This window comes from Rhinoraja longicauda, chromosome 29 (assembly GCF_053455715.1).
Source record: "Rhinoraja longicauda isolate Sanriku21f chromosome 29, sRhiLon1.1, whole genome shotgun sequence".
NCBI lineage: Eukaryota > Metazoa > Chordata > Chondrichthyes > Rajiformes > Arhynchobatidae > Rhinoraja > Rhinoraja longicauda.
In genome coordinates this window covers 23,473,990-23,485,925 of record NC_135981.1, presented here as the reverse complement: position 1 = coordinate 23,485,925, position 11,936 = coordinate 23,473,990, and positions in this window count along the sequence as shown.

The following is an 11,936-nucleotide window of genomic DNA, read 5'->3' as shown; positions in this document are numbered from 1 at the left end:
ATACCTATTGTTGCATCCTCTGCTCACAGCTGATCTTTTGATATCATGTGAGGGAATCAAATTGACTTTGGTGATGATGGGGATCTCGGGGGAAGTCAAAATGGAACATCCACTTGGCATTTTGAGGCTTTAGCCTTAGCGAGATAGAACAGTACAACAGAGACAGGCCCTTTGGTGCACGATATCTGTGTTCAACATTCTGTGTTCAATATTCTCCCTCTATCTTCCTGTCTCCACCTATATCCTTCCTTTGTCCCGCCCCCCTAACATCAGTCTGAAGAAGGGTCTCGACCCGAAACGTCACCCATTCCTTCTCTCCCGAGATGCTGCCTGACCTGCTGAGTTACTCCAGCATTTTGTGAATAAAAACCTTCGATCTGTGTTCAACATGATGCCTATTTAAACTAACCTTTCTGTCTGCTTGGAATATATTTCCCTCCATTTGTATGTGCCTATCCAAAGGCCTCGAATCTGCTCCCAGCATCACTAGCCTTAACTAATATACCTTCATTGAGGATAAGGTTGTTCGCAGAGCTACGGTCCCTTCTGCCATTAGCTGTTTAATTATCTACCACCACTGGCGCCCAGGTGCAGCAGATGTACAGACGTTGACCGCCTTGTGGGGTTGCTTAACTCTATCTATTGCATGCCATGTTTGTTGGTCCTGCACTATGTACACACCGAGCTCACTGCTGCAATGCTCTCAGAGTGACCAGATCAAGTCAGTTCATAATCCATCATGCCGACTTGTTCAGTCACCAGTTTGGCAGCAACAATGGGGTCTTGAGTCTAAGCAAAGGAAGGCGTGAAGATATGAGAGTTGGCTGTGGTTATTGGGGAAAATTCATTAAAACGCCTGATGAAGGACAGGCCATCTGAATGGTTCCGACCCAAAACGTCACCTGTTCATTTTCTCCAGCGATGCTGCCTGACCTGCTGAGTTACTCCAGCATTTTGTGTCTATCTTTGAAGGACAGGCTATGTTTTGCATTTAAGGAAATAAATTGCAAAAACCCTAAAGGAAATGTGATTTATTTGTGGCCGACCAGAAAAACTGAAAATAATATTAAATGAAAAGAAACAACTGATAAGGTTGCCAGAAGTAACATTAAGTCTAAGGACTGGAAGCGTTTAGAATTCAGCAAACGAAGGACTAAAAAAATTGATTTTAAAAAAAAGGCAAGATAGCAAATTGGAGCAAGGAACATAAAGGCAAGATTGTGAGAGCCTTTATATGAAGACTGGTGAGTGGCAAATAATGGTCTCCTGGACAGAGAGAGGAATTTCAAATGGGGAATAAGATTGTGACAATGATACTGAAAAAATATTCAAGACATTGGAGGACCTAGTGAGAATAAAGAAATATTAGTCAAAAGATAGTATTAGAGAAGTTGGTCAGTTTGAAAGTAGATGGGCAGCACGGTGGCGCAGCGGTAGAGTTGCTGCCTTACAGCGAATGCAGCGCCGGAGACCCGGGTTTGATCCCGACGACGGGTGCTGTCTGTACGGAGTTTGTACGTTCTCCCCGTGACCTGCGTGGGTTTTCTCCGAGATCTTCGGTTTCCTCCCACGTTCCAAAGACGTACAGGTATGTAGGTTAATTGGCTTGGTAAATGAAAAATTGTCCCTAGTGGGTGTAGGATAGTGTTAATGTGTGGGGATCGCTGGTCGGCGTGGACCCGGTGGGTCGAAAGGGCCTGTTTCCGCGCTGTATCTCTAACCTAAACTAAATGATCAATGATCAATGATCTGATGATCAAATCCTAGAGTTTTGAAGGTGGCAGTCGTAGAAGCAGTGAATGCTTTGGTTATAATCTTCCAAGATTCTGTAGATTCTGGAACTGTCCATGTAGATTGAGGGTTGAAAATTTGACCTTGCTATTTAAGGAAAAAAGAACAGATAAATTGGAGAACTACTGACGCATTAGCCAAGAAAGCAATTGTAGGAATGAGCAAAATCAATATGAATAAGAATGGAAAATCATGTTTGACCAATCTGTTAGTATGCTTTGAGGATGTGCTAATAGAATGCATAGGAGAATAAATAAGTGGTGACTAGTGGATATGGTTTGTTTGGATTTCTGGAGAGTTTTGTTGAGGTCTGTCACAAGTGTTTTATTAACAAGGTTAAAACACATAGAATTGGAGTAATGTATTGGCATGGATTTCAATTGCTTATTGGACAGGCAGCTAGGAGTGGGAATAAATGGATCTTTCTCAGGTCTGCAGAATGTGTCTTGTGAAATACTGCAAAGTTCAGTGTTTGGCTCCCAGCCATTCACAGTCTACGTGATTGTTTCAGCTGAGAGGGCAAAACACCATAATGTCCAAGTTTGCTGATGATACTAATGAGGTGGGATTGTGAGCATAGAGGAAGGTGTGAAGAGGCCTCAGAGATATAAGTAGTTAAATGGTGATTAAAATGTGGCAAATGGAAGATAATGTTAAACAATGTAAGGTCGTCCACATTAATATACACAAAAACCCCCCAGAATATATGTAAAATACTAAGAGAGTGGTTAGTGCTGATGTTGAAAGGGATACAGATGTGTTTGGACACAACTCACTGAAATACAACTTGCAGATGCAGCAAATGATTAGAAGGCCAAATGGCCTTTCTCACGAGGCTTTAATTATAGGGGTAAAGAAAGCTATTGTTAAAATTTTGGTACAATACGATACGATACGATACGATATGATACGATACGATATGATATGATAGAACTTTATTTATCCCAGGAGGGATATTAATCTGCCAACAGTCATAAAAACACAAAGTACATGAAACATGAAATTAAAGTGATGAGTGGAAAGGATTGGGGATGTGCAAAGACTGGGGAGCGGTTGGGGGGGTGGGATGGGATGGGATGGGAGTCAGTCTGCCCCACGACAGAAGGGGGAGGAGTTGTACAGTTTGATAGCCACAGGGAAGAAGGATCTCCTGTGGCGTTCTGTCCTGCATCTTGGTGGGACCAGTCTGTTGCTGAAGGGGCTCCTCAGGTTGACCAGGTGAGCTGTATTGTCCAGGATGCTCCGCAGTTTGAGGAGCATCCTCCCCTCCAAGACCACCTCCCATAAATCCAACTCCACCCCCAGGACGGAGCCAGCCTTCCTGATAAGTTTGTTAATCCTATTTGCATCCGCGGCCTTCGCCCCGCTGCCCCAGCACATGGCAGCGAAGAACTAAGGAGTAAACTGAAAACGGAAATCAGAAGGGCAAAAACGGGGCCAGGAGTTAGCTCTGGTGGGTAGCATTAAGGACAATCCCAAAAGATTTTATAAATACATAAGGGGGAAAAGGGTAACAAGAGAGAGAGTGGGACCTCTCAGGAATCAAAGCGGTCACCTCTGTGTGGAGCCACAGGAGATGGGCAAGGTATTAAATGAGTATTTCTCATCTGTATTTACTGTGGAGAAAGACAGTAGGACGGAGGAACTTGGGGCAGTCAATAGAAGTGTCTTGAGAGCAGTCAGTGTTACCGTCGAAGAAGAACTGAAGGTACTACCATGTATGAAGGTAGACAAATCTCCAGGGCCTGGTCAGATATATCCTAGGACATTGTGGGAAACTAGAGAGGAAACTGAGGGAGCCCTGGTTGAAATTTATGAGTTGTCGTTAAATACAGGAGAGGTGCCGGAAGACTGGAGGGTGGCAAATGTTGTGCCTCTATTCAAGAAGGGCTGCATGGAAAATGCTGGGAACTATAGGCCAGTGAGCTTCGTATCTGTAGTTGGAAAGTTACTAGAGAGGTTATACAAGCATTTGGATGGGCAAGGGCTGATTAGGGGTAGTCAGCATGGTTTTGTACGTGGGAGGTCGTGTCTCACAAATTTGATTGAATTTTTTGAAGACGTGACCAAAATGGTCGATGAGGGTAGAGCTGTAGATGTTTTATACATGGATTTCAGTAAATCATTCGACAAAGTTCCGCATGGTAGGCTGCTCTGGAAGGTTAGATCGCATGGGATCCAAGGAGAGATAGCTGAATGGATAGCAAATTGGCTTCATGGAAGGAAGCAGAGGGTGATGGTGGAAGGTTGCTTCTCGGGCTGGAGGCCTGTGACTAGTGGTGTGCCTCAGGGTTCGGTGCTGGGCCTGTTACTGTTTGTCATCTACATCAATGATTTGGATGAGAACATTCAGGGCAAGATTAGCAAGTTTGCTGATGATACAAAAGTGGCTGGTTTTACAGATAATGAAAATGGCTGTAAAAGATTGCAGTAGATCTTGATCGATTGGCCAGGTGGGCTGAGGAATGGTTGATGGAATGTAAATACAAAGAAATGTGAGGTGATACATTTTGGGAAGTCTAACAAGGGCAGGACTTACACAGTGAATGGTAGCCCTCTGGGTAGTGTTGAGCAGAGGGATCTAGGAGTGCAGGTGTATGGTTCCTTGAAGGTCAAGTCGCAGGTAGATAAGGTGGTCAAAAAAGCTTTTGGCACATTGGCCTTCAGTCAAAGTATTGAGTATAGAAGTTGGGAGGTCATGTTGCAATTGTATAAGACATTGGTGAGACCGCATTTAGAATATTGTGTTCAGTTCTGGGTACCATGTTATGGGAAAGATATTGTCAAGCTTGAAAGGGTTCAGAGAAGATTTACGAGGATGTTGCCAGGAGTAGAGGGTGTGAGCTGTAGGGAGAGGTTGAGTAGGCTGGGTCTCTATTCCTTGGAGCGCAGGAAGATGAGGGGTGATCTTATAGAGGAGTATAAGATCATGAGAAGAATAAATCGGGTAGATGCACAGAATCTCTTGCCCAGAGTAGGGGAATCGTGGACCAGAGGACATGTGTTCAAGGTGAAGGGCAAAAGATTTAATAGGAATCCGAGGGGTAACCTTTTCACACAAAGGGTGGTGGGAGAATGGAACAAGCTGCCAGAGGAGGTAGTTGAGGCTGGGACTATCCCAACGTTTAAGAAACAGTTAGACAGGTACATGGGTAGGATATGTTTGGAGGGATATGGACCAAACGCAGGCAGGTGAGACTAGTATAGCTGGGACATGTTGGCCGGTGTGAGCAAGTTGGGCCAAAGGACATGTTTCCACACTGTATAACTCTATGACTCTAAGATTGCACTGGCTACCACCGATTGGTAGAACATCTGCAGCATCTTACTGCAGACGTTGAAGGAGTGGAGCCTTCTCAAAAAGTACAGCCAGCTCTGTCCCTTCTTGTACAGGGCCTCAGCGTTCCTGGACCAGTCCCGTTTACTGTCCATGTACACTCCCAGGTATTTATGTTCCCTGGTAAAATGCACATCCACACCATTGATGGAGACAGGGGACAGGGGTGTTCCTCTCCTCCTAAAGTCCACCACCAACTCCTTAGTCTTGTCGGTGTTGAGCTGCAGGTGATTCACCCCACACCACTCATCAAAGTCGTTGATTACACCTCTGTATTCAGCTTCCCTCCCCTCACTGATGCAGCCCACAATTGCAGAGTCATCTGAAAACTTTGCAGGTGGCAGGAGCCAGAGTTATATCTGAAGTCCGAGGTATAGATGGTGAACAGGGAGAGAGGACCGTCCCCAGTGGGGCCCCTGTGTTGTTCACCACCATGTTCGAGACACAGTTCTGTGGCTGACATATTGTGGTCGTCCAGTCAGGTAGTCGGTGATCCTGGATACCAATGGAGCGTCAACCCGCATCTTCGTCAGTTTGCTCCCAAGCAGTGCAGGCCGGATGGTGTTAAAAGCACTGGAGAAGTAAAAAAACATGACTCTCACAATGCTTCCCGGCTTATCCAGGTGAGCAGGGGAACGATGGAGGAGGTGGATGATGGCGTCCTCAACCCCCATCTTTGTTTGTTAAACGAACTGCAGGGGGTCCAGGTCGGGTTTAGCCAGGGGTCGCAGGTGAGTGAGCACCAGCCTCTCCAGGGACTTCATGATGTGAGGTCAACACCACCGGTCTGTAGTCATTGGAGAGGCTGGGACGCGTGCTCTTTGGTACAGGAACCAGGCAGAATGTCTTCCACATCTCAGGAACCCTCTCCAGGCTCAGGCTGAAGATATGCTGGAGTACTCCACACAACTGGCTGGCACACCTTGGGTAGCCTAGGGCTGACACCATCAGGACCCGTGGCTTTGCCTGGGCAGAGTCTACACAGCTCCTTCCTCGCCTGCTCAGCCTTGATGGTCAGGTGCGGCAAAGAAAGGGCAGAGGAAGTGGACCAGGGGGATTGAGGGGGAGAGACTGTCAGGGAGCAGGGGGGAGGGTGGGCAGAGGAAATGGACCAGGGGGATTGAGGGGGAGAGACTGTCGGGGAGCAGGGGGGAGGGTGGGCAGAGGGCCCTCCATCAAATCTATTAAAAAACAGGTTTAGCTCATTGGCCCAGTCCTGGTTGCTTTCCCTCCCCAGGCCACTGGTCTTCTTGTAGCCTGTAATGCTCTTCATACCACTCCACGCATCCCTCATGTTGTTCTGCTGAAATTTCAGCTCCAGCTTCCTCCTGTTGTCATCCTTGCCCTGCCTCAGTCTCGCCTTCAAGTCTTTCTGCACCCATTTCACCTCCTCCCTGTTACCATCCCTGAAAGCCCTCTTCTTCTGGTGACCCAGGTGAGACCACACCTGAAGTATTATGTAAGTTTTGATCTCCCTGTCCTACGGAAGTACTTGATTGCGGAACGGTGGCGCAGCGGTAGAGTTGCTGCCTTACAGCGAACGCAGCGCCTGAGACTCAGGTTCGATCCTGACTACGGGCGCCATCTGTACGGAGTTTGTACGTTCTCCCCGTGACCTGTGTGGGTTTTCTCCGAGATCTTCGGTTTCCTCCCACACTCCAAAGACGTACAGGTATGTAGGTTAATTGGCTGGGCAAATGTAAAAATTGTCCCTAGTGTGTGTAGGATAGTGTTAATGTGCGGGGATCGCTGGGCGGCGCGGACCCGGTGGGCTGAAGGGCCTGTTTCCGCGCTGTATCTCTAAAACTAAAAAAAAAAAAAATGCCTTGGATGGAGTGCTACATAGATGAAATGAAATGCATCTAGAGATGTTGGTTTGTTATCGAGGAGAAATTGAGTAAACTGGAACGGTATTCTTTAGAGTTTTGAATAATGAGAGGACATCTCATAAAAACATCCAAAATTTTTAACAGGCTAGATGTAGGGAGAATATTTACCATGTGTGGATTCTGGGGCCACATGATACAGTTTAATTAGGGGTAGGATGTTTAGAAATGTACTGATAAAGATTATCCTCACTGATATGGCGAGTCTGACATCTTTGCCCTGCCTCAGTCTCGCCTTCAAGTCTTTCTGCACCCATTTCACCTCCTCCCTGTCACCTCCTGACAGTTAAAAATTAGCCATGATCTTGATGAATGGTGGAGCAGGCTTCAATGGCCCCCTTGGCCTTCTTCTGAATGTGATTCCTTCATATTTCTTATCATTCTTACGTCTTTCAGGACTTTCATTGGGATTTGAGAGGCTTTTAGATAGGCACCTGGAAGTGTAGGGAATAGAGGGATATGGATCATGGGCAGGCAGATGAGATGAGTTTATATTGGCATCATGTTAGCCACAAACATTGTGGGCCTGTGCTGTACTGTTCTATGTTCCCTGTTCTAGGACAGACTGGTAAAGCTGGCTTTCATTCCCAGGAAGCTGCCAATAAAATGATTTAAAAGATTCACATTTATATGAAGATTTTTACTTCCATTCCAGGATATACAGGCACATTACTGACAAGAAAGTGCTTCACTTCGCAGTCATTGCAGTAATGTATAAAATAGAGTCGTCTATAGACCCACGGTAGTCTCCACTTATAACAATGTGAAAAATATCAAATCATCCATTTTAATTTTGTATTGAAGAAGGGATAACTATTGGTTTGGATATCAGGAACAGCCTTTCTACCCTTGTTTGAAGTAATGTAACAAGATATTTAAAACCCTGTGAGATTTAGGCTACGCCTCATCTCAGTGTCTCCAACACTGCGCCATTGTTTAACTGCACTGGAGTGCACTAGAATTTTGCATTCAAACCTTTGGGCTTGAACTCTAGCCCAGTGCTTTCAGGAGAAGAAGCTGTTAAAGTGATGGGTAAAATTGTTGGAATGAATAGTGAAGGATGACCTTCGGGTGTCAGCGTGAGATTGTTCACGATTTTGTTTGGAAGCCAAGTTGGCAACTCAGGATACTGCCATTGACAAATTACAACAGTTTCTTACTCATTGTAATTTACTCCAGACTTAATGTTGATGTGACTGGTGACAGAAATATTGGTCTGACTTTTCATTTGTCCTTGGGATAAAGCACGATATTTACTACATTTTCTTTTGCACAAACGCATGACAATCATTTTAAACAGACAATCCTGATGAGGCTATTACTCTAATGCACTGAACCTAATAAAGAATGGAAGTGCCATTGTTATACAACTGGAACTCACAGCTGAGACTTGCATGATTTCAAATAGCATCGCAAAGGGCTGAGGGTTTTTAAATGTCAGACTTCAGAAGGACCTGAGGCATCCAGGAAGATCACCAATCACCACCTGATGCCAAGCTTTTCAGGTCGGGTAATAAACACTGGGCAGCAAAGACCACAATCTGTAAATCAATAAATATTTCAAACTTGTAAATTAAAAATAAACTTTTTTTTTGCAAAAGTGACCTCTGAGTAGATTTTAAAAAGTTACTGGAGGCCACAGATGTCCGACCGATTTGTTTCTTGGTGTCAGTATTTTTTTCTGATTTTAACTGTTGAAAAAGGCACTCTAAGTTTATAATTCTGAAGAAACCCAATAGGTTTATTGTCAACACTCGATGATAAAATCTATTGCCTTGATAATGATTATGAGGCAATCAATAGAATGTTTATTGTCTACAATAAACGTGTACAAATTGGTGTAGATTGGATAAAATACCACAAAGAACATGAAACGTAGAGCAATACGGAACAGGGACAGGTCCTTCCGCCCACAATGTCTGTGCTGAATGTGACGCCAATCTAAACTAATCTCATCTGCCTGTCGGAAGGAACTACAGATGTTGGTTTAAACCGTCGATAGACACAAAATGCTGGAGTAACTCAGCGGGACAGGCAGCATCTCTGGATAGAAGGAATGGTTGACGTTTCGGGTCAAGACCCTTCTTCAGACTGAGTCAGGGGAGAGGGAGATACAGAGATAAGGGAGTGTAAGGTGTGAAAACGAGACAAAGGGGATGGGGATCAAGGAAAATGTAGAATAGAACTGCCTGTACAAGATCCATATCCTTGCATACCAGTGTGCCTATCGAAAAGCACCTTAAACACCACTATGGCATCTGCCTCCACCACCACCCCTGGCAGCACGTTTCAGGCACCCAGCATTCCCTGAGTAAAAAGCTTGCCCGCACATCCCCGTAAAATCTTGGTCCGCTTGCTTTACAGAAAAACACTAGGCCAAGTGGACCCGTTGGGCCCAAACCTCTCCTGCATTGGTGCAGCACCCTCTCCTGCCCCCCTCCCCTCTCTCCCCACTCCCCCCTCTACCCTCCCCCTTTCCCCATCCCCTCCCCCCTTCCCCTCCCCCCCTCCATCCCCCTCAACCCCCTTTTCCTCCCTCTCTCCCCCCTCCCTCCCTAGGAGATGGATTTAAACGTTAAAATGTGAATAACTTAAAAAATGTAACACCGATTTCAATGGACCTTCTTCCATTAGCACCAAAAGGATGACGGTGAGTAAGGTGGGCCTAAAATTGTTGCACTATCGTGTACCGTTTTGGCTGTAGTTCAGGAACAAACAAACAAACAAACAAACGAGAGTTTTAGTCTATAGATGTTTGGATATTTGCAAATTCCATGGTGCATTAGGCAGCGTGTCTCGAGAGTAGCTGGTTCCTGAATGCAGGTTCCATGACTCTAGTCCACTGCCATTGCTGTGTATAATGCTTTCAGTTGTTTCTCTGTGCAACAAGGGTAAACTGGCTAGAAATTGATATCGAGGATGGTGGGGATCTCAGGAGAAAAGTAGGTTGAATCATACATACAATCATTTAAAAAAAAAAAGCTAGCAATTGCATCTCTGCTTTTAATGACTTTCAAATTTTATTGTGCGCTACTCTGACACTGTTTATGAAAGGTGAATAACAAATGAACACTTCACAGAAGATCGGTCTTGGGGGTTCCTGTGTGGTCACCTTGCTGAAACCAACACCGTGTGGGTTTCTCTGCATTGACATACTGCAAGTTTATCACTGCTGTTAGCTCAGCTGGTGCAGACTTTGAAGTCTGTCCTCAGAGGGAGAATGTACCTACGAGGCAAGTGACATATTTCTAACTCCTGCTGTATGTTGCCATTGAATGCAGGAATGGGAGAGCAGGGGACCGGAGAGTCCTGGAGTGACAGTGCCCACAGGAGGCTATGCTTTGTCTTGCCTCTCCTCGTTTCCAGATTTCTTCCCCACCCCCAACAGTCAATCTGAAGATCCATAAACCTCACCTCCATGTTCTCCAGAGATGCTGCCTGTCCTTTGAGACTTATTCCCTGTATGCGGGAGGCTCAGAGATCTTCAGGGCTGTGGCCAGATGCTCCCTGCAATAAGGAGTTCTCAGTGTGGACATAGTGCAAACTCTGAACGGTGCACAGAGAGAACAGTGCTGCCACTTGCATTGCTGGTTTTAGTGTGGCATTCTCTATTGATGAGCTGCTGCTTCTTACTGCCATTGGCAGTTAGCCCAGTCAAAGATTCCTATAACCATATAACCATATAACAACTACAGCACGGAAACAGGCCCGTTCGGCCCTACCAGTCCACGCCGACCACTCTCTCTGACCTAGTCTCATCTACCTGCACTCAGACCATAACCCTCTAATCCCCTCTTATCCATATACCTATCCAATTTACTCTTAAATAATAAAATCGAGCCTGCCTCCACCACTTCCACCGGAAGCCCATTCCATACAGCCACCACCCTCTGAGTAAAGAAGTTACCCCTCATGTTACCCCTAAACTTTTGTCCCTCAATTCTGAAGCTATGTTCCCTTGTTGGAATCTTCCCCACTCTCAAAGGGAAAAGCCTACCCACGTCAACTCTGTCCGTCCCTCTCAAAATTTTAAAAACCTCTATCAAGTCCCCCCTCAACCTTCTACGCTCCAAAGAATAAAGACCCAACCTGTTCAACCTCTCTATGTAGCTTAAGTGCTGAAACCCAGGCAACATTCTAGTAAATCTCCTCTGTCCCCTCTCCATTTTGTCGACATCCTTCCTATAATTTGGCGACCAGAACTGCACACCATACTCCAGATTCGGCCTCACCAATGCCCTGTACAATTTCAACATTACATCCCAACTTCTATACTCGATGCTCTGATTTATAAAGGCAAGCATACCAAACGCCTTCTTCACCACCCTATCCACATGAGATTCCACCTTCAGGGAACAATGCACAGTTATTCCTGTGCCCACTCTGCCTGCCCCCCATGAGCTGAGGAAAATGTAGATGATGTCTTCTCTCATCGAGCTTGAACGTCTGGTGACCCCCCCTCCCCCCCCCCCCAATGTAACAGTGGGCAGCAAACCGTGAGATGTGACAGAAATCATCATCAGCAGCCTTGGAATGACCCTGAAGCTGAAAATCTCACTGCAGACTAATTCCGTGTACCACATTACAAAGGATGTCAGCAGTGGGAAGTGAGGATGGGGTAATACTGGACAAAGTTCTGTGAGAAAAAGGCCGAAGCAACCTAAAGCCGTATAATTTCCATCTGGTGATTTTCCTGATGGTTCCCAAAGTGCTGAGAAATGTGTGCAAAATTGCTCCAATCTTCATGATCTCAACTGGGTGGAGCTGATTATGGGATAACTTAAGTCTGTATAAAATTCACTGAATGGAAGTTGTGTGACTTGATGTTGTTTCAGCCTCTCGGACTCATAAGTATTTAAGGTATCCTTACTGATCCATTTTTATTTTTGCGTCTTGTCGTATACTAAAGCAATTCTTCTCGG